The sequence below is a fragment of the Stomoxys calcitrans genome, chromosome 5 (genome assembly GCF_963082655.1).
Source record: "Stomoxys calcitrans chromosome 5, idStoCalc2.1, whole genome shotgun sequence".
Taxonomy (NCBI): domain Eukaryota; kingdom Metazoa; phylum Arthropoda; class Insecta; order Diptera; family Muscidae; genus Stomoxys; species Stomoxys calcitrans.
Window position 1 is genome coordinate 109,628,562 of NC_081556.1, and position 10,982 is coordinate 109,639,543.

A 10,982-nucleotide genomic window follows, 5' to 3' on the forward strand; every position below is an offset into this window, starting at 1 on the left:
GAAATCATGATCCACCAAGCCAGTCAAAGTATTTGGAATAATAACAAACACTTGCTCAACTTTTATAAGTTCTTTGCTAAGCTATTCTTTGAAAAGAAAGCATTGAACATGATCTCGAGCAAGAAGATGTTTGAAAAAATCATGAAAAGATTTAAAATATCAAAATAAATGAGCGCAAACAGACAAATTTTTAAAGAGACAAAGCCTGATTACAAAATTTGGAAGAACGGACATGTGGAAATCGCAGAAGCATCTTGGAATCATACAACGATCAACAAAAGATGGAATGAAAACCAAAATTTCGAATTGTTACAATTGAATATTGTGTGGTCAAAAGGCGGGTGGCCAGAGGAACGCCCCAAGGAGGGGTGTTCTCGCCGATGATGTGGAACCTCGTGATTAATGAAATCCTGATGGATCTCGGTGGGTACGGCACGAGGATTATCGCTTATGCGGACGACGTCGTGCTGCTGGTTCCAGGAAAGTTTCTGTCAACGATCAGCGAGATTATGGAAGGGTCACTAAGGAGGTTGTCGCGATGGGCTACCAGAAATGGGTTAAGGACCAACCCAGGGAAGACGGAGCTGGTGCTCTTTACGCGTAGATATAAGATACCGAAGTTCAGACTCCTTTCCTTGGGCGGGGTCACCCTGCGGCTGTCGAAGGAGGCAAAGTACCTAGGAATAATCCTCGATTCGAAACTATCCTGGAAGAGGAACACCGAGGAAAAAAGCCGTAAGGCACTGTGCGCTTTTTACTCCTGCAGCAGAATGTTCGGTAGGAAGTGGGAGGTGACTCCCAAGATGATTTATAGGATGTATACCGCAATCGTAGCGCAGAGGTTAGCATGTCCGCCTATGACGCTGAACGCCTGGGTTCGAATCCTGGCGGGACCATCAAAAAATTTTTCAGCGGTGGTTTTCCCCTCCTAATGCTGGCAACATTTGTGAGGTACTATGTCATGTAAAACTTCTCTCCAAAGAGGAGTCGCACTGTGGCACGCCGTTCGGACACAGCTATAAAAAGGAGGCCCCTTATCATTGAGCTTAAACTGCACTCGGACTGCACTCATTGATATGTGAGAAGTTTGCCCCTGTTCTTTAGTGGAATGTTCATTTGCAATTTGCATATACGGCCATCGTGAGACCAGTACTGGCCTATGGAGCACTGGTATGGTGGGACGCCGTAGGGAAGAGGACGCGTGCCAAGGAGTTAGAGAAGGTACAGAGACTGGCCTGCGTCAGGATCACAGGGGCGCTGAGATCCGCACCGCAGGCAGACCTGGAGGCGATGCTGGATATGCAGCCCATTGGGGCCTATATTTGGAACTGCGCCGCCAGGGTCGCATTTAGGCTGAGAGAGCTCGGCATGCTGGAGAGGGAAGGAGGATCTCCGGCTACCTGGCACCAGCGCCGACTGGATTCGCGATTCGTTTTCCTGAGAGGGGCGAATGGAGGGCGGATGGTGTACTTGAGGAGGATGAGACCTCAGGTATCTCTCCCGAGATTTGTTGGGTGAACAGTATGGTTCCGAAGGGGGGTTGACACAGGCTCCGTAGGTAGGTCCGTGCTTACGTAGCGAAGGGCGGTTCTTCACTTCCTGCTCAGGTTTTCTCCACTCCTTCTGTCTTTTTTTCGCGTATAACCTCTAGTACGAGGTCTCATATTTTTGCTTTTTCTTCCCCTTTTTCTCTCTAGGGTACCACAATGGGTTGATGGGCGACCCATTCAACCTAACCTACAATTGAATTAAAAAATAAAAATAAACCCCCTATCTACCGTGTTTGGGTTGCTAGAGACTTTTCCTAATAAAAAAAAGCGTAAAAAGTTCAGCAATATTAACTTCCGACGAATTTACTGATTTTTAAGTTTAAAACTCAATTAAAGGCTATTCTACCAAATAATCAACACCCATCTCTGTAATACCACCAACTGTGGAGTAATAGTCGTTACATACAATTCCAATATGAAAACATTTCCAACGAACGCTACCCAGAGAAATGACTGTCTCAGCAGCTTTACATTGCATTTTGGCCCAATTGTTATGTGGTATTGTTGCTGCTGTTGCTGACCGTCCAGGTCAGATGATGGTGGGCACTTTTTAGCAGTGTAAAAAAACAATCATTTCTCATATTAGCTTACTTTCGTTGATTTGCTTGTAGTTCCGATCCACATTCCTACCATCTTCTCTTTCATGGTTACCATGGGTTTGTTTAATCATCGCTTAGCACTCGACCATGGTTTATATGGTGTTTCTTAGACTTGGCATTTTTTAGTTGCCAGCTTGCTTACTTGCCTTTGCCATCCATCTTATGCTAGCAAAGGCTGGATAATGTTAATGCTGGGCGATTCATGATTCATCATTCGCCATGGAATGTCGGTGAACATTATGATTAATACATAAAAAAGACCACAAAGCCCATATACCAAAGAAGTGGAACACCGAAGAGCGGTAGTAGTATATACGACAATGTTTTTTGCTAAGCTGGTATTTTAGCCTAGTATTTGAAAAATAAGCCGATTTAGATTATACCGGTCTCTTTGTGATGTTAATAGCTGCATTGGTTACAAAATGCAAATATATTCGACACATTCAATAGTGTGTTGCCAAATTATTTAAACTATATTCGGATTATAAATTTATGTTTAAATATCTATACAAAAAAAAGTTCAGCAAAATTTTTCGACACAAATGATTTTCACTAAAATTTTTCTATACGAAAATCTTTCACTAACATTTTTCTATTCGAAAAAAATATTCTATAGAAGAAAAAGGTCCCTAAGACGTTTTTATAAAAGAAATGTTCACAAAAAATTTTTCTAGACAAAAAATTTTTTCACAAGAATAATTGTCACTAAAAAATTTTTCCACACGAAAATTTTTTACTAAAATTTTTCTCCACACTTTAACTAAAATTATTCTATACTAATTATTCTGTACGCAAAATGTTCACTATAATTTTTTTATACGAAACGTTTTTACTAAAGTTTCTTCTATACGAAAAAGTTTCAATAAAATTTTTCTATTTGAAAAATTTTCACTAAAATTCTTCTATACGAAAAATTTTCATAAAAATTTTTCTATACGAAAAATTTTCACAAAAATTTTTCTATACGAAAAATTTTCACAAAAATTTTTCTATACGAAAAATTTTCACAAAAATTTTTCTATACGAAAAATTTTCACAAAAATTTTTCTATACGAAAAATTTTCACAAAAATTTTTCTATACGAAAAATTTTCACAAAAATTTTTCTATACGAAAAATTTTCACAAAAATTTTTCTATACGAAAAATTTTCACAAAAATTTTTCTATACGAAAAATTTTCACAAAAATTTTTCTATACGAAAAATTTTCACAAAAATTTTTCTATACGAAAAATTTTCACAAAAATTTTTCTCAAATTTTGCTATACGAAAAATTTTCACAGATTTTCTATACGAAAAATTTTCACAAAAATTTTTCTATACAAAAAATTTTCACAAAATTTTTCTATACGAAAAATTTTTACAAAATTTTTCTATATGAAAAATTTTCACAAAATTTTTCTATACGAAAAATTTTCACAAAATTTTTCTATACGAAAAATTTTCACTAAAATTTTTCTATACGAAAAATGTTCACTAAAATTTTTCTTTACGAAAATTTTTAGTAAAAATTTTTTCACTAAAATTTTTCTAAAATTTTCACTAAAATTTTTCTACACAAAAAATTTTCACTAAAATTTTTCTACACGAAAAAATTTCACTAAAATTTTTCATACGAAAAATTTTCACTAAAAGTTTTCTATACGAAAAATTTTCATTAAAATTTTTCTATACAAAATACTCACTAATACCGAAAATTTCACTAAAATGTTTCGATGCGAAAAAATTTTTAAGAAAAATTTTCACTAACATTTTTTCGCTTTAACCAACGAATTTTTCGCAGTAAAAATTAGTTACAAAAATTTCAAGATAAAATAAACCACCGAAATACAGGCAGTGTGATTTTTTGCAGTGAAAATTCACGAACGAAATGTTAGTAGTGAAGACAACATCTTCAAGGAACATTTACTAACAAAATTTTTAATTGTAATGATTTGCTAACGAAATTTCGGTGTAAGACTTTAATAATAAAATTTAAGCGTGAAAAGTATTAGGTTACATTAAAAAAAAGGTGAAGATATTAATCTGCCCCATGCCACTATAGACATACACCTAAGACATTAATCGGATTGTTGTGCGTTCTAAAAGCTTAAACATAACCTCGAAAAAGAAAATTTTAAGTTTGGAATTCCGTGCTACTTTCAAAATCCTTAATTGTTTTTGATGCCTCGCCACTAAGTTGGTTCATGTCTGGTATTGTGTCCCACCTAAGTGCCGGTATCTGTTAAAGGAAATACTCCAACGTCTCATCATAATCCCCGCATCCCTACACATGTAATCACTCTCCGCACTCATTTTATGTAAGTGAGCTCGTAGTCCTATGTGTCCCGTTATGATATCAATAATTATACTGACCTCCTTCTTACTTCCTAGCCTCGTCTTCTCACGATCTGGATCCACCCATAGGATTTTCGCCGTCCTATAGACCCTTTCGCTGTTCCCATGCGTATTTGCATGCGCATTTATCGCCCACACCCTTAATTCAGACTGCATCGACGCAAAAGTCTTCGGGTTAACCAAAAAAGTATTAAAAAGTATCAACGAAAATTTTTTATCGCATTTTTCGAAGTGAAAATTTACTTATGAAAACTTCTCAGCAGAAATTTACTAATAGCAAATTTCCCATGAACATTCCATTAAGGAACAGGCGATGCTTCTCTCATATCAATGAGTGCAGTTTAATGGTTAAGCTCAATGATAGGGACCTCCTTTTTTACACCGAGTCCAAAAGGCGTGCCGCATAGCGACATCACTTGGTAAAGAAGTTTTAACATTGCAGGACACCTCACCAATGTAGCCAGCATTAGTAAGGAGATAACCACCGCTGAACATTTTTCCGATGCTCACGCCGGGATTTGAACTCAGGCGTTCGAGGTCGTGTGGGGGACATGCTAACCTCTGTGCCACGGTGACTTCCGAACTATTAATGAGATTTTCGCTGTTAAAATTTACGATCAAAATTTACGGAACGAAAATGTTTTAACGAAATTTTCACTTTAAAAATTTACTAACGAACTTTTCGCTGTAAAGATTTACTAACGAACATCACGCTGTAAAAAAATTCTAACGAAACTGTCGCACCCAGACTTTACTAACGAAATGTCTATAGTGAATATTTACGAACGAAACTTTCTCAACAAGAATGTATTAAAGAAAATTTCTCAGCGAAAATGTACTAACGATGTTTACGCTGTAAAAGCTTACAAGGGAAATTCTCACTTTAAAATTTTACTAACGAAATTTTCACTACAAAATTTACTGACGAAAAATTTACGAAAAATGTTAAAATTTTTCTATAAAAAATCATACCAATCACACCACATATATCGACAACAAAATTTTTTACACAAAAATTGTCACAAACATTTTTCTACAATATAAAAAAAATTTACATCAAAATTATCCTATTAAAAAAATTTTCCTCAAAAATTTTTGGCACAGAAAATTGTTGGAGACAAATTTTTCGTTAGTAAATTTTCGAGTGAAAATTCCATTAGTAAAATTTTGCAGTGAAAATTTCGTTAGCCACCGAACGAAAAAATGTATACGAAAAATTTTCAACAAAAATTTTCTATGCAAAAAAAATTTTTTTCAATATTTTTTTGTACGCATTTTTGCTACAAAACTTTCTTCGAATAGTCAGCAAAATCTTTATGAAAATTTTTCACAAAAATTTTTCTATGCAAAAAATTTTTATAATAATTTTTCCTATTAATTTGGACAATATTCCAGGAAACTTTCACCAAAGATTTTTTTATACAAAACAAAAATTTTTCGAAAACGTTTCACCATACGAAAATTTTACTCCAAAATTTTTCTACTCAAATAATGTTCACCCAATTTTACGAAAATTTTTGGCAGAAGTTTTTATGTACCAAAAATATTTCTGAAATTTTTTGACCCAAAGTTTCTTATACGAAAAACTTTCATCAAATTTTTTCCATACTAAAATTTTTGACAAAAAATTTTGTCCATACGAAAAAATTTCAGAAAAAATTTTCATAAATTTTTTTTACCAAAATATTGATGCGAAATATTTTCACTAAAATTTTTCTATGCACAAAATTTTCGAAAACTAGTTACATATGTATATCAAAAATCGATATTTTTCAGATTTATGAGGAATATTTACTTGTTTTTTGAGAATGTCTTTTCCTAGAAACTTAGCCTACTATGTATTTATGTCGATATATTAGGATTGCTGAGAATTTGGCTTATGATTTTTTCATTTTTATGCTGCTTTGTTACCAAAAGACAGGAAATGCCTGTGAATCAACGCAGAACAAAGGTTTGAAAAAATATTTTGCATTTTTCTCTTGGCATGTATGTGAGAGAGTAAGAGCAAAGGTATTAAACCTTTGCCTTTTCCTCGGCTTCTACGTTTTTTTTTTCAATTTATTTCTTTTTCTTTAGTTTTGTTTTGTTAAGGCCTCACCAACATCACCATCATCATCATCATCATCTTTTTAGAAAGAAGCAAAGGAGTCGTCATCGTCGTTATAAACACTTAAAACCGCAGCTGCTGTTACTTACTCGGTGTTGCCAGCCATTGAGGTCGACCACCAATTCTTTGACTGGCTGATGAGGTTTTTTGATGTTCGGTTTTTGCGGAGATTGTTGCTGTCGTCTTGAAAGACAACAACAGAATTTACATGGATTTCAATTTCTTTTGAGGAAGTTACTTGACAAGCAGCATGCAGGCAACTGCCGCCATCACCACAACTGAGGTAAGTAACAAACGATCGAACACAAGACAAAAGCCCAAAAGGCACTCTCTATTCATCCAAAACTGTTATGCGGTTAGCGGCTAAGATTATCTTGCATCTTTGGCAGATACTGCTCCAGACATAGTGATTGTTGTTTTTGGTTAAGTTAAATAAAGATTCCTAACAAAAACATTTCTACATAGCGACATAAGATCATACATACCTGGTTTTTGGAGATTTTGCAAGATTTCTTCATATGATGTTCTGAGCTTTGCTCGCTGGGTCAAATGAAAATGTCATCTTGCTGTTTTGTTTTAACAACAATAGCGGCTATTTGAATATTGATGGTAATAAAGTGAATGAATTGTTCATGAAGTTCCTTTCCAAAGATAAGTGAATGAGTGTTCGGGCCACTGAACTGGAATTGTAGCTAGCACTTAAATTTTTCTTGTTGAAGTGAAAAAGATACGAGCTCTATAAAGTTCCTCCATATTTTGGAAATTAATTTGTTGCTGTGCTTGCCATAGACTTGCCATACTGAACTTGCCATAGACCTTAGGTCTATTATGCTTGCCCTAGTTAGAAAGAAGCAATAAAAGAAAAAAATACAATGCGGTATCGAATATAGAATGATGGAAACAATTGGTGATTACTAGAGGGAAGGGTAGGTTGATCAAGAGCCACCCCCTGCAGTAATGTAAGATGACAAGAGGATATAGGCGAACTTAAACAGAGGAAAAGGCGTTTATCCATTAGGCCGCTCCTTTCGTTGCCAGCTCGGGGGCTTGATGCAAATGATGCACGATCCATTCTACTTCCGCACAACACGGCAGAAGCCGCTTCTCTCAAAATTTTTACAAAAACACAGTGCTTTAATATCAAAAATGTTAACAATAATTTTTTTTCTATAAGAAAAATTTTAAGCAAAATTTTCCTACCAGAAATATTGTCAAAAATATTTATAAACAAAATTATTGAAAATTTATGTCAAAATTTTTTTAGAAATTTTGTCACCAAAATTTGTCTATTCGAGAAATTTTTAACAAAATTTTTCTACATGAAAATGTTTACCAAAATTTTTTTAAGCAAAAAATTTTCGCCAAAATTTTTCTATACGAAAAATTTTCACCAAAACTTTTTCATACGAAAAATTTTCAAAAAAATTTTCCTATACGAAAAATTTTCACCAAAATTTTTCCATACGAAAAATTTTCAAAAAAATTTTCCTATACGAAAAATCTTCAACAAAATATTTCTATACGAAAATTTTTTAACAAAGATTTTTCTACACGAAAATTTTTTAACAAAATTTTTCTATACGAAAAATTTTTACCAACATTTTTTTTTTACGAAAAATTTTCCATAAATTTTTCCATACGAAAAGTATTCAACAAAATTTTTCTATCCCAAAAGTTTTTAACAAAATTTTGCCATACGAATTATTTTTACCAAAATTTTACTATACGAAAATTGTCTACAAAATTTTTCCATACGAAACAAATTTACCAACCTTTATCTATAGGAAAAATTTTCACCAAAATTGTTCTATAAAAAAAACGAACCGGCCAGTCGCTATGCTGTAGGTCAATGTAATCTACGCACAAAAAGCACTTGCAGTGACATATGTTCAAGTGCACAACAAAAAGAGTTTGGCAATGTTGATGTGTTGATTGTGACGAGTGACGAATAGTTTGTCTCGGAATAGTGGAAAATAAGTCTTTATGCTCCCTTACTGCGCATGGGAGGACTAGTAGACTAATTGAGACCTGTTTCAGAACAAAAGCGTGCTCTACACCGTACTCAATAGTCGTTGTGTCTGTAGAGCAGCTTAATCAATTTGACAAGGGTGTTGATGAAGATACATAGCGTATCAGAAATCACGATCCTCCATGCCAGTCAAAGTGTTTTTGACAACAGCACACTTTTGCTAAACTTTTATTAAGTCTGCTATGCTATTCTTTGTGTTTAAAGCATTGAATTTAATTGATTTTCAGCTGGAATATGCTCGCAAAATCGCAGAAAAAATTCACTAAAAATTTTACTATACAAATCACGAAAAAATTTCACCAATATGTTTCTATACAAAAATGTTTACCAAAATTTTTCTATACGAAAAATTTTGTATTCGACAAATGTTCACCAGAAATTTTCTAACAAAAAATGTTTGTATCATAAGAAAGAAATATTTTCCCAAAGCTTTTTTGTACGAAAAATTTTCTACACAAGATTTTTTTCTTTAGAAAAATTTTAGTCAACATTTTTTCACCAAAATGTTTTTATACGAAAAATTTTCGCTAAAATTTTTCAATACGAAAATTTTCACTAAAATGTTTTTATACGAAAAATTTTCACTAAAATTTTTCTATACGAAAAATTCACTAAAAAAAAAAAAATTCACTAAAATTTTTCTATACGAAAAATTTTCAGTAAAATTTTTCTATACGAAAATTTGCACTAAAATTTTTCTATACGAAAATTTGCACTAAAATTTTTCTATACGAAAATTTGCACTAAAATTTTTCTATACGAAAATTTTTCAGTAAAATTTTTCTATACGAAAAATTTTCAGTAAAATTTTTCTATACGAAAAATTTTCAGTAAAATTTTTCTATACGAAAAATTTTCAGTAAAATTTTTCTATACGAAAAATTTTCAGTAAAATTTTTCTATACGAAAAATTTTCAGTAAAATTTTTCTATACGAAAAATTTTCAGTAAAATTTTTCTATTTGAAAAATTTGTAAAATTTTTCTATACGAAAATTTGCATTAAAATTTTTCTATACGAAAATTTTTCACTAAAAGTTTTCTATACGAAAAATTTTTACCAAAAGTTTTCTAAAAAAATCTATATGAAAATTTTTCACCAGCATTTTTGTATGCGAAAAATTATTACCAACATTTTTCTATACAAAAAATTTTTAATTAAATTTTTTCACTAAAATTTTTCTATACCAAAAATTTTCACCAACATTTTTTTCTGCGAAAAATTTCTACTTATATATTTTTATACGAAAAATTTTTCTAAGCGAAAATTTTCCACAAAATTTTTCTAAACGAAAATTTCCGCCAAAATTTTTCTATACGAAAAATTTTCCACCAAAATTTTTCCATACGAAAAATGTTCGCCAACATTAACATTTGCGATGTATTTTCAGTTCCGAGTTATTAGTTGAGAAGGGCTGCCGCCTCAGTGTACAACACATTGCTACAACAACAACAATCAGCGGTGTCGAGTGAAGAGTCTCAATGAGAGACCGGTCGACACTTGCTTAAATACTGGGTGCCTGTGATACTCAATTTGACAAGGCGAGATATGGCGCCCAAGCCATCGGATGATGGTTGGGAATGACATTGCCACTGAATTAGCCAGGAATGGGTCTGTAATTTGCACTGTTGAGCAGCGAATTCGGTAAACCCATATCTGTGGGAGTATTTTGGCAAGATTGGCGCCTTTTAATATAATTGCTTGAATTAGATGTTAGCTGATTTTAGGGGCTGCGAGGTGGCCAAGGCCAGGCGGTGCCCGGCCTCTGACTGAGATTCTCTGCTCGATACCGCTGATTGTCCGCGACTGCCGTTGCAGCTACTCCGTATGGAGCATTATACTGTGGACCGGTGGCTCACAGCTAAGAAAACCACACAGATAGGACATTAATGTTTCAGCCTGTGTGGTGCTCACAGCTATCCCGTGCCAGGATCTATGTATATATGACGTTACGCGGCGCTGAAGGCTCTGGGTTCATGTCATTCGAGGCTTTTGTAGGGTAGCAAAGAGTTTTACCGGATCATGTTAGGTGATAGTTGGGCATGACATTGCCACTGAATTTCCCAGGAATGGGTCTTTAATTGGCATTGTAGAGCAGCGAATTCAGTAAGCCCACATCTGTTGGAGTATTTTGCCAGATTGACACCTTTTAAAATAATTGCATGAATTATATTAACTGATTAACTGATTTTATGGGCTGTAGGGTGGCCAAGGCAATGAGGCCCAGTTATAGACGGGGACAAAGATGTCCCTTAGGCTGAGAAAGCAGGGCATTACCTAGATGTGGTACTGCCTAGATGTGCAACGGATAATGGGTCAACTACTAAACTAAACTAAATTTTAAGCTCAATGATAAAGACTT

General features: G+C 33.7%; 1 long non-coding RNA gene across 1 annotated transcript in view; it reads right to left on the reverse strand.

Annotated features, from left to right (window-relative positions):
* Nucleotides 1-7,427, reverse strand: part of LOC131997767 (uncharacterized) — a 287,102-nt gene extending 279,675 nt beyond the window's left edge. Inside the window, exon 1 of the long non-coding RNA XR_009398405.1 lies at nt 7,078-7,427. This is a non-coding gene — a long non-coding RNA (uncharacterized LOC131997767). The remainder of the gene's footprint in view (nt 1-7,077) is intronic.
* Between the last annotated feature and the right edge of the window lie 3,555 nt (nt 7,428-10,982).